This window comes from Diadema antillarum, unplaced genomic scaffold (genome assembly GCF_040938485.1).
Source record: "Diadema antillarum isolate AM-2024a unplaced genomic scaffold, OU_Dant_1.0 seq00001547_RagTag, whole genome shotgun sequence".
Lineage (NCBI taxonomy): Eukaryota > Metazoa > Echinodermata > Echinoidea > Diadematoida > Diadematidae > Diadema > Diadema antillarum.
The window spans coordinates 474,155-487,429 of NW_027272276.1; positions in this window are offsets into that span (position 1 = coordinate 474,155).

The window sequence follows — 13,275 nt, forward strand, 5'->3', positions numbered from 1 at the left end:
AGGTGACCAATCTAACACAGCTTACCAAAGTTTAGTTTTGTTTCCCTATTTCCAACTGCTTTTAAAAAACACCCCATATCTTGAAGGGCACAAAAACAAGTACCAGCTTATTTTACAAACTTAAATAAATTCAAAGCAAAGGGATTTGGCAGTTTTTATTACAGTCAGTCCTTTACATTGTTCATTAAATATTTTGTCTGCCATGTTATAAAGTTTAAAAACAGATCAATGCCACAGACTGTAGGTTTTAACAGCACTGAGCAGTTTGACAGTCCACTCATATGTGTCTCTCTTGTCACATTTATAATCCATGTGAAGCTCTCACTAAATAGTAAAACAGGCCTACGTGAAGTTTATTGATCATGACATTAGACTCATCAGAATATACATCTTTTGCACTCATAACCCATTTAAATGAAGGAAATATCTCCCAATTTATTTCTATTGACTTTTTCCCTTCTACCCACTTCAATTCTAATACATGAACTGCTCACAATATCATTTTCACTGAACTTGCACAAAACTACATAAAAAGTAATATTTTGGAAACATTATATTTGGTAAAAAAATATTATCACATGCAATCAACATACATTTAACTCCACAGAAATTGACATTGCAAAGAAAAAAGAAATGTTCATGTAAAAGTTTTTATAATTGTATTAGTTGTTGGAAAATCAAGAAGCAAAAAAAAAAAACACAATCAAACTCTGTCAGACTCCCAGGGCACTTGCCTACTGTTACACTGAACGCTTAAAAATCCACTTGAATGTGTCTTAATATCATACAAACTACCACTCCAGGACTCTGTTGCATAAAATCATGGTACCAGTAACTTTACAATTTATAGAAACTTTCCAATTACTGGTAACTACCACAGCAATATCATTCCATAGTCAATCAAAGCCAAGAAATCACTGAGGTATGGATATCACTGATTGCAGGGTTACAAGTGAATTTAATTGTTACTGACTGGTACAAAGTAACCATAGCGTTAGGCAACAGGGCCCTTTATCTAGCTGGTATCTGGAATGGAGGGGAAACTGCGTTAAAATCAAACGTACCAGAATCAACAAGATCCACCTGCATTCTTGTGAAACCATCATTATTTCAGTTTGCTGCTGTCAGCCAGGACTTGTAGAATGTACAGCAGACTTGAGAAGAGTAAGCACAGCTGTATGGGAAAAAAAGAAAATGACATTATAGAACTATTTTGCAAATTTCTATTTATCTTGACCTCGATTTCGACCCACGGTGTTTATAAATGAAGACTGGTTGAGTGCATCCTCAAATATCTGACTACATCATCATCTGACAAAAGAGCACATTACATGAACAGAAACAAGTTGTGTACGGTACCTGCATCATGGTCAGAGATACAGTACGGTACGTGGTATATCTGACCATGATGCATTTTCTCTTTGCCTCAAGAAATATTCATACTCCAAAGTTCTCAGTTTATTCATATTGCACAAGGTCCCACTGCTAGAAAAATAAATGATTTGATGAAATTTGGGAGGAACTGATTCAAAAACATTCTTGAAATATTTGCCCTACTTAAGGTATATTGAAATTTACAAAGTGCAAAGCACAAAGTGCACCTTTTACAACATTTTTCGTTTTCAACAGTTGGTGCAAACAGTATCATCAATATCATGGTTTAATGAAGTATCACATTATTGACTTTATGATCAGTGGTGGATCCAGGGGGAGTGCACCAGGCACGCACCACCCCCCTTTATTTTTTGTTAAAACAAAAGAATTTAATTTTGTAAAGGTGCCCCCTCTTTACGGAATTCCTGGATCTGCCCCTGATGATAGTAAAAACCAATCCTTCCCTCTCCAAAAAGAAAGGTATATTTTCTGAATTATCTTCTTGTACAAGATGATCCACTGCTTACTGGCCATAAAGAATACATCTCTCTGAATGAAATTGGGATAGAAAGGGCATGGTTTTGCATCACCCATGTTTGGTCAGATGTTTTAATAGGCACACACTCATTCTTCCTAAGATCAAATAGAATGGCAGAGGATAGAAAAGAATGGAATTGTCTCCCCTCATCAGTTGTTACTTTATCATCCCTAAGTACTTTCAAAACAGAATTAAAAATGATCACAAAATCAGCATGTAAGTTGGTAACTGACCATCACATACAACATACCTCTAGTCTGAAACCAACTTCTAATCTAAACCTCTTCTTATGGAACCTTTTGGAGGGTATCTACCAAGTACTAAGGATAGGTCATCCTAGACAGAAATATCCGTCCGTCTGAATCGCAGAGTCTTTTATTTTCATTGACATTTTCATTCTTTTCCATATAGGAGGGATCCGTAAAGCCAGACGCAGTCTCCTTGGAACATATACCTGATGACCAGATACAGACCAATCTTTTGGTCATTAGCCTCTTGGCCATGGAGCTGCAAGAGGGATTACTATATGCTGTTATTTTCGTGAGGGTTTAATTTTCGCAAATTTCGCGAATCAGTTGTACCGCAAATTTAACACGCGAAAATGACTCCATACGCTGTGTTAATAGAGCATTAACCTAAGGCTAAGCATCCGCGTCGATTTGCGAGAACAACATTCGCAAAAATAACAGTGTATACAGTACCTCATCAAGTATCAAATGCAATCCACCTGACAAGCTATGGTAGTCATAACAAATCTTCATTACAAGTTAATTACACCAGATCATTTCTGTCCACACACTGTATTTCTTGTTTCCATCTGTGTGAATATCTCTAGAAAGCCCTGTAATATTACAGCAGTGCATCATCAAACTGAGAAGCTTTCAGTTTTCAACTCAGTGTGGGCCTACTGCAACATGCAACAGAAGCCACTTCATGACTTAACCACTTGGCCTGCTCTTTGCTGCAATGTTCAGAACTGTTTTTTTCACCATTTCGTAAATCTTGTCTCCTTGAGCTACTCATCCTTGCTATGTGATGATGCCAAGGTGCAGTTTTGCCCCATACACACTCAGGTATCAAGGACTGTTTCAAGAATTAGCTACTGAGATAGTACTCCGGTATCTGTCAATATTCCACCGGTTACTAGGCCGCTCATGCGCCCGTGGCGCGTGCAGCTAGCTATAGCGGGGCTGGTGTGCTCCTTTCTGATGGGCTGGCCGGGTGGCTGGCTGTGCACACAGCTCAGGCTGTTGAGGCTACACCACTGCGTAGGCTATAGTGAGAAGGGCTTACGGGTCTACATTATTGTTTACAATCATCACGAAATCATAATGTCCTAAATCTTAAAGAACCATACATACCTTTTGTTGAAGGTCTGCTTTTTAGTATCTTGCGCGTATTCATTCATCACAGCAGGGCTCGTTACCAACCGGTCTATCAATCATGCTTGTACCATGAACCTTCCTGATACAACTGACGACTGCAGGCGATCGCCCTCGCGCGCGACTGACTGACCGTCTACAATCGCGGGGAATCCCCCACTTCAGCTGCTCAGCTGCTCACTTTTCAGAGAAGCGCACACTTTTTTATTTCAGCGACTCACGCATGCTGTCCAATCAGAGTGACTTTCACCAGGGAGGTGAGACAAATCCTCTCACCTCCCTGCTTTCACTAACCAGGAGGTTTGGATCAGTCCGAGCTCAGACTGTCTAGAGTTATTCTCATTGGAAAAAAAAATAAACCAGAGTGGTGAGTTCCCACCTCCCTGACTTAACTCATTTTATGATACCGTTCCTTTTGTAGGAACAGTTATGTTTAGAGTGTCACAGTGTCATTGATGTATGAATAAGACATGAAATTATCGTTACCTTGGAAACGTACAGACAAATGTACAGAATCTCGTCGAACTCGGATTTTTATCACGCATTGTGCATTTGGAATCTAAGAACGTCTTATCCTTTACAGAAAACAAGTCTAGGCCTATACTGGATAGTATTTTGTACTTTGTATTTATTTATTTACCACTTGTGGGATTGATAGCCCTTTCAGCAAATTGCTGTTTTTCGAAGGGGTCCAACCAAAGTAAAAACAACATAACAATACACAAAACATTCAATAGGGGAGAGTAGTACAAAACAACAACAACAAATGAAAAAAATGACTGTACAAGAAATACACAAATTTAGCTGAAATAGTGAACAAATATAAGTATACGCGAGGTACATATAAGGAAAAAAAGAACTCAAACAATAAGGAGCAAAAAAAACAGAGGTAGGGAGGAAAAAAAGAAGAGAGAGAGAAAAAAAAAAGCTAAACAAAACAATATCTCGTACATTATACCAAATCAAAATGCCATAAACTCAATAATGTAAAGCATTCAATGCAATTGGAATGGTCTTCAAATAACGTTTAAAACTCTCTACTGAAACAAATTTACCATATATCATATCTAGGTCATTCCATGATTTTGCGCCACGATAAATCAAAGATCGTATACCATAATTAGTTTTGGGTTGGGGGAGTTTCAGTTTATGTTTGCCAGATCTCGTTACATATGGGGTTTCACGCACCTGAAACATACTGCTTATATATGATGGAAAAATTATGGGTTATTTGGTACATAACGCATGCTGAGTGTTTTCTCCAACGCACACTAAGTCTTTCTAGTTTAAGTACATCATACAAATTTTGCGAAGGAAACAAATCCACATTCAGTACAATCCGAAGTGCCCGATTTTGTAATACTTGTAGTTGGACGATATTCCATGGGCGTTCCACTGCCAGAGGGTAAACTGCATAATGAACAGGGGAGGGGAACACAGTATAAGACAGAGTAGCAGTATATCCATTATTGAGAAATGGATGATAACAGCTCATGGATATTTTCAGGTGGTATTATTGTGCCAAACCAGGTGTTGGCGGCCTGTACTGTTAGCTTTATTCTGTTGCTCTTCGAGTTGGCTGTCTCTCTATAGGTTATCTGGGGGGTGTTTCATCAACGTTTGTCGGCGCTGACATCTTGAATCACCGTAGTAACAGTCAGTGACCAGAGCATCTCAAAACCAAGGATTTTGCTGAAATTGGTCAGCACCGACATTTGTCGGCGCTGACAAGCGTTGATGAAACACCCCCAGATTGTCACACGGCCTGTAAAGGCTCCACGAACGATGGATTGACATTTATGGAAAGCTAATTTGCATATTCACTGATAAATCATCGGCAATACTGATGGCCTCATGCATATGCATAACGCTCAACAACTAAATCTCTCACCTTTCCTCTATAAAACAAAATAAATGTTACTCTCCACATTGTCATAGCCGTAGCGCTAAAGGCTCCACGCTCTCTTTCCTTAAAAAAAGTCAACAACAACAACAACAACAACAACAACAACAACAACAACAAAACGAGCAAAAGTAGCGCTGTGGTCGCATCTGTTAACGAGGCTCCACACAACCAACGTTCACGTTCATGGCACGCTGATTTACATATTCACGAGTTAATCGTAAACGAGACTTTAGCCTCATGCAAATTCTGTGGGGGTCATCAGACAACGCTCATCTTTCCTAAAAAACAAATGTCACATCACTTTCCATACACAAGGCTCAATGCTACGATATAGATTCATGGTCGTACGCGCTGATTTACATAATATGTATAGTCGAAAAGTAATCATCGCAACATCATTGATCTCATGTCATATTCACAAAGACAGATCCAGACAGTTTCTTATTTACACCGTCAAGCTTTCATAATCTCGTCGGACTCATTTCACTCATTTCCCCCATTTTAATTTAAACAGGAAATCGCGACATCATATTCATATTCATGTTGATGTCATCTCATGCATATTTATCATGTGGAGCCATGCAAGGTGCTCCATCAGATCCACCGGCTGCACGGGGTGCGTTCGTGTATACATTACAGCCCAGAAGTAATACAGTCATTATAAAAGTTCGACTATAGCAAACAAGATACCCGTGTTGAAATGTCGAACTCGTGGGCTGTATGACTGGTGGTTGTCGGTTTAGTGGGATGTGGATTGTATGCTAGAGTGCAGAAAAGGATCTTGAAAATTATCTTAGGAACAACATTTACTATCAGAGATAGCCCGCACTCTCATGACTGACCTTGTTGTCCTTGGCTGACAGAAGGAAACAATAGTAATGAGTTTGACCTTCGATGAGAATTCGATTTTAAGATGGATATAGTAACTGATCAGTGGGAATCAGTGGGAATGCTGGGGGAGGATTGTTCCAATCCTTGCGGGATTCATTTAAGAGTACATTATATATCTATTGTTGTGTGGAAATTATTTGCTTCAGAATGGTATCATATGTAATGTGCATGAGGTTTTCTTACATTACATCTATATTATTTTTTTTGAAGGTTACTGCCAGTAAATCCCTCTTCTCTTTCTTTTCTGGTAAACGTTATCATTAGAACATTTTACTGCTATGTATAGAAGGAATTGATAGGATATATTTTACTTACTTTCTTATCATTTTAAGATATACCATTCTTTATGATTTTTAGATATAGGTCCTATATTATGATATCATATACCATGAATGTATATTCACAGTGTGTCGTGTGTACAAGTGACAGTGCAAGGTAGTGTGAATTCGTATCTGCATTCAATGGATGATATACAATATAGATGCAAATAGCTGCCCTATATAGTAGGACGGAAGAGAAAAGGTGAAATCAATAACATTTTGTTGTGGTTTAGGGCTGACCAAGACGCGAAGAAAGAGGAAATAAGTATGATATCAAGGACAAGTGTGTTAATTGGGTACTTCGATAAAGACACTGGGTAGGTTGTTCCTGACGTCAGGTCTGTAATGTCTGATTAAATTTCTTGGCTATAAATCAGTTTGGGGTTCTGTCGAACGGCAAGTTGGAGTAGTGTGGACATTCGAGTTCCAGTGAAATATATTGTGGAATAAAGAGGGAAGATGATTTACTAGTAGCATGTTCTTCTACTATAGTATACACACGCCTGATATTTGTAGAATGTGATGTCTTGAAGCTTCAAGGCATATAAGCGATGAAATAACCGATCTACATGCGATAATAATGTAGAGCTATGCCACTTGCAGACTTCTTCGAGTAAATACAGTTGATTCAGTGTATGTATAGTAATACTACAATTTCCCAATGAAATAATAATTATGTGTGGAAGAATAAAATCAAAGAATCACACAAAGTAACCAGGGATCGCCAGTCTGATATTTTTTTAACTTCCAGAGTACACCGATGTTCCTTGATTGGTCCTGTAAAGCAGAATTATGTTCGTTCCATGTTAATTGAGAGTCTACTGACAAAATTTGATGCATGGCCTGTTTTTTCACAAGGGGAAATCCCATCTTATTGATATACAAGGTGTATTGACATCAAAATTACATCCTGTGAGTTATCTTTCCTGAAATGAACAAAATTTTGTCTTATTTATAAACATTCAAAGATTGCTTGTTTGATTAAACCGATGTGATATTTTTTTATACTCACTATTCAAACATTGATGTAGTGTTCCTATATTTATGACGGTTTGATGAAATAATGGATGAACTTAAAAACCGTCTATTTTGTTTTAACACATTTTGTATTATGCTGTTGAATACCCGTAACGATACTTTCAAATTGACCTATATAGTCCATGGGCCAAGACCAGATTTTTACGATATTAGTACCACTTAAAGGGACAAATTCTGCTTATGCATTTTGAAATGGTATGTATCTGTAGATGATATTTTGCTATGATAGCAATTCCAGAGAAGTAGCTTAGTCTAAGTATCAGCCGTTAACCCTCATAACTCCAAATACCTTTTTTAAGCTCGGTAAACCATGGAGGGCACAATCCGCTCCCTCTATCATTTCAATATTTTTCCATCAATTGCTCTGAAATGAGGCACAAATGTAACTCAAGACATACTCTACAAAATGGCACCATCAAAACTTTTCTTGGAAACCACAAAGAGGGAGCAATTTGTCAAAATACAAAGAAAACAAAGAGAATTCCATTAAATAATACTAAATTAACTAATTTTAAGACATATGTCTGGCAGTCAAGGCGAAATTGCAAATAGTTTTTGCTGTTGATTTCTATCTAGACATATAAAGACACATTTGAACTTCATTTTAACCTTTTCGGAGCATTTACAGGTCCAAATCTTAAGAAAATGGTGTTTACCACAGAAAAAAAATCAAGACAAAACACAAGAGGGCGCTGTAGTTTTTTTCAAACATAATTGAATACTTCCTTTAAAAGTATAAAATTTTATTATTTTTTATGTTGTGAATACATAAGATAATAAGTAACAAAATAAGGGCCAAAATGTGAAACGGAACTTGCTTATGTTTATTTGTTGCCATGGTAACCAAAATACGTTAACACTAATCAAACATATCTTATACAACGTATATGCGTAATAAGTTTCGGGAAACGACATCAAATTTGGAGGTGATCAGACAATATATCAAACTTATAGTGAGCAAAATTTAAAATTTTCAGTATCAACGGAGCACCTTTCTCTCCAAATTTTTTTTTTAAATTTATTCAATTCTCTCCAAATTTTTGCTATTTTGGAGATAATAACAATTCATCCACTGTCACATAAACAAATGCGAGGGAATCCCCATTCCACACACGCGAGCTGTTGCATTCTTCGTGTTCTTAGAGTTGTTATTCAACTATGCGATCAACACTTTGGAGAATATTTGGGGGAAAGAGTGAAAAAAACACGGCATTTCAAAGGACACTATCAATGGCGAAATTGTGTCTGTCACCTTTTGTCAAAATCATGATTACTATATTCGTAATCAAATAATTCTGTACCACTCCAAATAACCAACATTTCGATATCATTTTGACATATGCACCTCAACAAACAACTCCCAAGTACCAAAACGTCAATAGCGAGATATCTACATATTCAGCAAAATTAAGAGCGCAACGAGAGATAGCAAAACATCCTTCTTAATACTTATAATTCTGCAAAACGGGTGAGTTAATGTTACTAAATATACGAAACACTCTTCAGAGCAAATTTACTTCGACACCTAATGGAAAGGATAAAGTGACAGGAAATAGGATAGATAGTGCCATGATAATCATACCAAAAGATATACGAAAAACGAACATTAATTCTAATTCAAACAAACTAATGAGCAAACACAATATAGGCACGCAGATGTATATTATGGACGTTAATCGAAAAGAGAGAGTTTTGGGGCGGCTTTGTTCTACTGTCTTGTTTTTATATACGATTTTCGATATACTGGGGAGTAGCAAATCTCCGCAAATGCAAATAGAGCTATGTCGACGGAGCAAATTAGTGCTTGTTGCAGAGTATTGTCAGAATTTTCAGAGCAATTGCATTTTGATAGAGTTTCATAAGTCTGGAACAGGGAAGAATTATTATAACGATTCCCTCTGACACAAGGTATAACAAAATTCCAAGTAGATATCGAGAAACAAATAGAATTGCTAAGTCGAAATTACTTTGCCCCTTGCCATGCGTCATGCTAGAATAACCAAGTTGAGAGAAGCACAATTAACAACCTCCCCCCCCCCCCAAAAAAAAAGGATAATTTCTTCAATTGTTGAATGACTTACTCAATATCTGATAAATCATTTGAAAATGTGATGTACATGTTAAAAAAAAAAGTCTGGTTTGGGGGTAAAAGTCTAGGAATGGGAATGGACAAAACCCTCCAATTCCCTTACTGTATACAACCCATATGGGGTACGACCGCGGTCATTTGCTGGTATCAATATCTGCAAATACCTTGTTTGAGGCTGTTATCTAACTTTATATATAATGGAATTTACATCAGTACTCCGCTCTTCCGCTCTGTATAATCTCATCATTTTGAACTGCCATCTTTATTGTGATTACTCCATAATTCCAATTTTCATTGTTCTTCCAAACAGGAAATTTATTATCACTTATCTTATTATAATAATATGTAAGCCTTGATTAAGCTATGTCTTAAAATTATTCATTGATTCAATAGTCACTCATCCAGATGTAGCCCTTGAATTGGCTATAAAACTGCTCGGCAAAAGATATGAAAATATGCACAGTGGAATGTAGCAATTTATCATAGAAATAAATTTCCATGGATATTTTAGCGAGAAAATGAATGGCAACGAATGATAAGAAAATACCGTTTTGCGGTAACGTCTCCCATTCCATACATTTTTTCCTACATAAAGAGAGGTACCATGTAGAACAGCATTTGGATATGGCCGCGGATGCCTTGAACGTAGACTATCACTCCACAGAGAGATACACCGCGTTCAAAACAGCGCGCTCTGTATAGAGACCGCGCTTTATCGTTCTGTGTATAGTCTCGGTTCAGACGCGCGGGCTGATTATTAAAGCCCAGAATGCATTGATTAAAGACTACATTTTTCATGACTAAGCTACTTATTTGGAATTGCTATCATAGTTTGATACACTTATATATCCCTAACAAACAAAACGGCACCACAAAGGTTTTGTCCCTTTTGGTGGTACCAATATCTGACCTGGCCCATGGACTAATATACTAAAAAGTGTGTCTAAATTATCAATTCCTGTGATGCGAGTGTGGTGTTTTTGCCGTCTTTTTTGATTAAGATAATGCATCGTTTCCAAACCGGCTAAACTCCATTCGCTCATGGTATATAAACACCACCAAATGCATGCTATCTTAAACGGATGAGATTCCTAATTATGGACTCAGACCTCACAAAAATAGAACGTCCCACACAGAGTTCATTGCATTTCGTATTTATGAGTATCCAATAAAAAATAAGGAATATATATGTATATATCATATACATCTGTGACTCAGCATCCCTGTCATGCCCGTGTCATGACATTATCACTTTCTTTTTTCTCTCTCTCTAAGAATTCATCTCGAGTAATTGCGGAAGTTGGTTCATTCTGAATATCAACGAGTGGCAGGGGATCCCCCCCCCCCACATCAAGAGGGGATTTCCCCCTCTCACCTTGCCGTATACCCCCTGCATTGCTATGCGCTGTGTATATAGTCAATGACTTTTGAGACCGATGACCATGAAAATTATTTCAACCTGTTCCTTCCTTGTTTCTTTTACCCATGATATTCAGAGATGTATTCATTCGGCCCGCAAATAGGAAATAAAACGAAATAAAATCATGTAAGACGTTATGAAAACAATGAATAAACCATAATAATTTATAGTAGGTGAAAATTGGCGCGTATTCATGATCAGATGCTTCAATACCATGTACTAGTATACTGCGACTAAAAAGTAAGACAGAAGAACATTAGATATGAAACTGGAGCACTTGGCCGGGGTACGCGTTCGAGCAGATAGATCGTATCCCTAACCCCCCCCCCCCCAAATCCCATTTGGATGACTTTTCAGGCAGAAATGTTGCATTAAGAAATAATCAATGAACATAACATGTCATTCTATGAAAGTTGGAACTTGAATGAGGGCACTGTCAATGACAACTTTTGTTACCTAGAATAACCCACATAAACCTTCATCACAAGTTTGAATAAAATCCGACGAAAAATGTGGCTGATAGAGCACCAGAACCTACAAGAAAATAAGATCAATGAAGATGACTTTGTGACATGGTATCCAAGTCGGGACAGTGAGGGCGCTGTCATCACAAACTGTTGCCTTCCCTTCATGAAGAATGACCATCCATATACCTCCTTTATAGCAAGTCTGAATAAAATCCATAGAGTAACAATAAAAATATCGCATAAATGAGCATTTTTGCAAGTTTTTATCTGATCAGGATGACCTTTGACCCCGTAAAAGGTGGAATAGTGAGGGCAGCATTACCGATATAGGTATAGGTGTTTATAGATTTGACTCTACCAATAAAAAAATGGTCAAGAAACATGGCCAGTAGGCACCTATCATAGTTAGTGCAGACACAAGCATCAAACCCTGAGAATTGTACCTTTAAGTTTTGGTGTATAAAGACGAAACAATCGAGGGCGCCACAACTAAAAACGATCAGTCTTCGTTTTACCATGCTATTGTAAGCCTACACCTTCATGTCAAATTTGAAGATGACCCGAGAAGAAATGCAGCCGATATAGAGCGCTCACAAGAAAATCTCTGCGGCCGACGCGGCGGCGGCGCAAGGAATTTTTACATAGTACATTGTATCTCCGAAGTATGTTCTCTGTAATAAAACATTAAAATTTAATAATGTAAACCATGACAATTATGCAAGCTCCTGTGAAAATTTGCACGTACTGGTATGATAATGGGCTTTAAATGTGCGTCTAATTCAATATTGAATTAAAGGCATAAAACACGATGTTGATTCTTTTTTTTTCTAGCACGTCTAAGGGTAAGTTAAGAGTTAAACAAATCTTGAGGCTGCACATGCAAATGCTTGATATCTGGATATTATTTGTGTTTTACGTGTGATGGGTTTCCAGCAAAGACTATCTCCGAAGATTGTAACTATTACGGGCATGCTTCTTATGTAGGGCCTAAAGACCTACAGATTCTGTCGATCCGCAGAGCGTAATTCGGGGGGAGACCACGCCAGTTACACGCCATGAGCGCGGTGCTATAATGAGCAGTTAGAAGTTTGCTATAACAGGTTTATGGTCTCCTCTTACTCCAGTCCTGCATGTGCTTCATGGCTGGTGATGTATTCCTGGAAAAAACAAAAACAAAGAAGAAGATGACTTCAAAATGACGTCAACATCATCATACATCATCATCATCATCATCATCATCATATTATTATAATTATGTTACATATGTTACATATATAATGTTACTCTTATTCGTACCTATGCACTATACATATAAAAAACATAATGTATTTACAGTGTTTTATATTTTGTAGTAATTCTCCATTCCGCAAACAATATAATTTTTTGTGTATTATGTAGATAGGTCCCTGGGCTGCCACGTGCTCAAGCTTTTGCTTATAGTGGCAGTCCTTCTTACGCATAATTTCTCAGATAATTATTTGGAAAATTGGTAATACGATTTATAATTTGTTAATAAAATTAATTTACACATCAATTTTCCTTCTTTGAATCATGTACTTGTAATCTGCTTACTGATATTCCATGTGATATTACTGAAAATAATTTTGATTTATGTATGAAATTGTGTTGGAAGAAAAATAATTCAAACAAACAAACAAACAAACAAAAAAACAAACAAATAATGATGTTTTCTTTATCAACACCACAAACACACACTCATCTCAACCGCAAGTCACTGTTTTACAGGTCTTAGCAACAGTGCGATCATTGATGGCGCTCAGTTTAGGTCATGCCATTTAGCACCTACTGTACCCCCACCCCATTCTGTAAAACAAAACAAAACAAAACAA